The sequence below is a fragment of the Bubalus kerabau genome, chromosome 12 (assembly GCF_029407905.1).
Source record: "Bubalus kerabau isolate K-KA32 ecotype Philippines breed swamp buffalo chromosome 12, PCC_UOA_SB_1v2, whole genome shotgun sequence".
In the NCBI taxonomy this organism is placed as follows: Eukaryota; Metazoa; Chordata; class Mammalia; order Artiodactyla; family Bovidae; genus Bubalus; species Bubalus kerabau.
In genome coordinates this window covers 55,907,938-55,911,897 of record NC_073635.1, presented here as the reverse complement: position 1 = coordinate 55,911,897, position 3,960 = coordinate 55,907,938, and the positions used below count along the sequence as shown (strand labels likewise).

General features: G+C 39.1%; 1 long non-coding RNA gene across 1 annotated transcript; it reads left to right on the top strand.

The window, feature by feature from the left end:
• Positions 1-857: 857 nt before the first annotated feature.
• On the top strand, positions 858-3,662 carry LOC129624603 (uncharacterized). The gene is made up of 4 exons (XR_008701056.1): positions 858-1,244; positions 1,576-1,792; positions 2,185-2,375; positions 3,265-3,662. It is a non-coding gene; the product is annotated as an uncharacterized LOC129624603 (long non-coding RNA).
• Positions 3,663-3,960: the final 298 nt, after the last annotated feature.

The following is a 3,960-nucleotide window of genomic DNA, read 5'->3' as shown; positions in this document are numbered from 1 at the left end:
ACTGTGTTAGTTTCAAGTGTACAGCTAAGTGATTCAGTTACATATTTTTTTCATATTATATTCCATTACAGGTTATTACAAGATATTGAATATAGATCCCTGTGCTACACAGTAGGTCCTTGTTGGTTATCCATTTTGTATATTGTAGTTTCTATATGTTAATCTCATACTCTAATTTATTGCCCCCACTTCCCTTTCCTCTTTGGTAACCATAAGTTTGTTTTCTATGTCTCTGAGTCTGTTTTGTATATAGATGCATTTGTATTATTTCTTTAATTGTTATCTTTTAACGTATTTTGAGCTGTGGTTCCAGGTGGCCCAGAAAAAAGAGACAGATCAAGCCAAATGAGAAGCAGAGATGAGAAGAAACAGAATTCCTGATAAGATGTTAGGTCCCTGATTTCAGTCACTTCTCAAGAACCCCCTTCCTGTCCTTCTGTAGTTTAGGTAGAGCAGCCAACAAGATGCTCCTCTTTTTTCTTCCAGTAGCTCAAGTAATATCACTTGCAACCAAGACACTTGGCCAATAGGACCAGATAATCACTGGGGAAGGCCACCTATTTCATGGATGTTGATCCCACTATATCTTCAAGCCAAGGACAACAGAACCTAAAATAGCATCCCTATTTTCTTGTAAAAGCTTTTCCTCCCTTTTCTTCTTATAGTTTAGGAAACAAACAAAAGCTTGAAGGAAAAAAAAAAAAAGGCAGCAAACTATTAGTACAACAACACTTCACCCCATTGACCAGACAGAAATGTAACCTGCTGTGTTCTCTTCAGAGTGGCTTAATTCTAATCACGCAGCCCGCCTCTCCCTTTCTTTCTCCTATCTTTCTGTCTCTGCTTCACATCTCATAAATGCTTCATGTCTGAAAGCTTAAAAAGTGATTTATGCAAGATCTGCTATAAGCATTTAGTTCAAGTATCAAATTCATTTGCCTAGTGATGGATAAAAGAAAAGGAAAACCATCTTCTGCCTCAAGGAAGGCCAAACTAGAAAGTGAGGCAAAAAGCAATATACAGAGAACCAAACTTTTTTTTTTTTTTAAACTTGGCCGATCTTTCCTGCTATGTGCATCTAATGTTTTGCCTCTGAGAATAGAACTTATTAGCAACCTCAAAATGAAAAAAGAAGACAGGATATTTTTCAACAAGGGTCTCTGCTTTGCCAAACATCCCAGAGTTTGTCTCTAAGGACTTGAAAAGAAAGGAAAGAATGAAGAACGGAAACCATAAAGCATGCGGTAAGGCTATCATCTAATTACTGAATGAATGGCACAGTTGTTTTGTCTGATTGCACTAAGCTAGTTATCCACTGCTAGCTTCATTGACAAAAAGGGAATCGACACAAATTATAGGGAAATTCAAGCACTAAAGGAATGTTTTGGTTCAGAGGTTTGCAATGACTATTGGCTTCAGTTTTTGGCAAAATCTGTCTTCGCAGTAAGGAACTCGGCTGTGCTGGGTCAGCCTGCAGCATTCCCAAAAACCTGGAATAGGACAGACTTCCTTGTCATCTGTATCCCATCAATAAATTAAAGTGATGTTCTCCAGCTCGTGTTTGTTTCTTGGCAGGCTAATCTACAATCAGAAAAAGAAAAGGCTTTCATTTGTGGACTCCAGCTAAAGGAAGGAAGCCTTTGTATGCGGATTCACCGGAGACCAAAATATTAAAAAGTGGAAGAGGAAAACCATATGCTGCAGTTCTCCAAAGGAAGCAGCTCAGAGTTCTGGTTAAAGAAATGTTTGAGTTCATGACACAGTAAAATAAATCTTTTACTACCAGAAGAGGGTATGCTAATAATGATATTGATACTTCTGGGATGTTACAACCATTGACATGTTAACTGGTATTCCATTTTCTCCTATTGTTTATATCAGAAAAACCTAGAAATTATATATTTCAAAGAAACCTGAAGTAATGGTACATTTTAGCGTAATGCTTCCAGATTTGCACTTCATTTAAGAAAGAAGTGAGGAATCCAGTGGAATCTGTCTGGAGAACGATATTCATAAGCTCATGGCTGCCTCTCAAAGCTAGCAGATTCTTTACAGTTGCAGCAATCAAATCCAGATTAAAGTAGAAGTGGGGGAAAAAATCGCTGTACTGATTATATGAGCTTTTTTGCATAGTCTGTGACATAGTGCAGTGTTAGGAACTCTTCATTTCTCTTGGTTTTTTAGGGGTTGACCTTGCCCTTGAATCATCTGTGAATGAGTACACTAACAAGAATGGAGCTGGTGTGGTCCTTCAACTGCCTGTAAGAGAGAAAGCATTGGGATCATCTGATCCTTTTTAGATTGATCAACTTTGTGTTTCATTTCCTTTTTTATCTTATTGAAGAAGCCAAGCAAGAATTCCTACTTTAACACTTGTATCCTTCAAAGAATATGACTCTGGGTGCAAATTTTCAGTATTTTAGGGCCTCATGTACCAATGATATGGCTCCTTACCGAAGGGAATGAGTTTTGCTTTCTTTTGTACTGGAGTCTCTTATAAAAACTAGCAACAGATTAAGTGCAAGGGGTATGATTGGTAAGAATGCTTGACGAAAACTTGGCAGAGGCATTTCATTGGACAGAAATGTGGATCTGGCTTCTGTTACTCAGTAGATGACTGAATGAATGTGCACTTACCTAGTTTACTGGAAAGAGGACTACATTGCAAGGCAGGAGGTTTTGTTCCCAGCTCTGGCCTTACTGTGTGGTAAGCAATAACACTCTGCAGAGTGGGACTTTGAATCCTGGCCCAGTCACCCATCATCTGTGTCACTTGTGCTGGTCACTGTGACCTCTCTGAGCCTCGGCATCCTCGTCTTTAGTTGTTGTTCAGTCGCTCAGTCATGTCCAACTCTGTGACTCCATGGGCTGCAGCACTCCAGACTTCTCTGCCCTCACTATATCCTGGAGTTTGCTCAAACTCATGTCCATTGAGTTCATGATGACATCCAACCATCTCAGCCTCTATCACCCCCTTCTCTCCTGCCCTCAATCTTTCCCAGCATCAGGGCCTTTTCCAATGAGTCGGCAGAATAAAAACAATACTCATTTCACACAGTTGTAATTTATCTGGCACATAATAACCACTATATAAGGGTCTGTTCAATAAAATTAATTATTCTGCTACTGACAGTAAAGATCAGATCTTAGCCTTTCAAAACTTGGGTTTTTTGTTGGCAAATGGAGATAAGAACTAGTGTTTCTTACATCATTGTAGTCTCCAACAAGTAGATTATCTTATCTTTCACTCCATCCTGCTTCCAGATACAGGAAATATAGACATGGAGCAACAGCATTAAAGTGGTTGTAAGAAAATTCTAACAGGAACTGCTTCAGACTGTGGAAAATTGAGCACTATTTTCCACTGAGGAGAGGTTTGTACCTGACTAAGAGGAAGAACTCATTAGAGGACCAAAGTTTTCCCTCTAAATCCCCAGAAGATACATCATGAACCACTTCTCTCTGGCAAATCAAGCAGCTGGGGATAATGATGAGTATCTGAAAGAGTCTCTTATAAAGACTACATCAGATCAAGTGTAAGGAGTTTCATTTGTGACTTTAGGCAGATTACTTCTTTTTAAAGGAAAATTACTTTTTAATAAAAGAAATCATTAGTTCTCTTGAATTACCTTTCATCACAATCCTCTGTCATTAATCATTTGGACAACAATGAAGAGTTTATTCTTCTTGGGAAATCTCCCATAAATCAGAGACATTTAATTTCCCTTTTAAACTCATCTTTTCCCTGGACCTCAAGTTTGAAGGCAATGGCACCCCACTCCAGTACTCTTTCCTGGAAAATCCCATGGATGGAGGAGCCTGGAAGGCTGCAGTCCATGGGGTCGCTGAGGGTCAGGCACCACTGAGCGACTTCACTTTCACTTTCACTTTCAAGTTTGAAAGAGTTCTTAAAACATCTTCCAAGGACTTCCCTGGTGGTCCAGTGGTTAAGACTCTGAA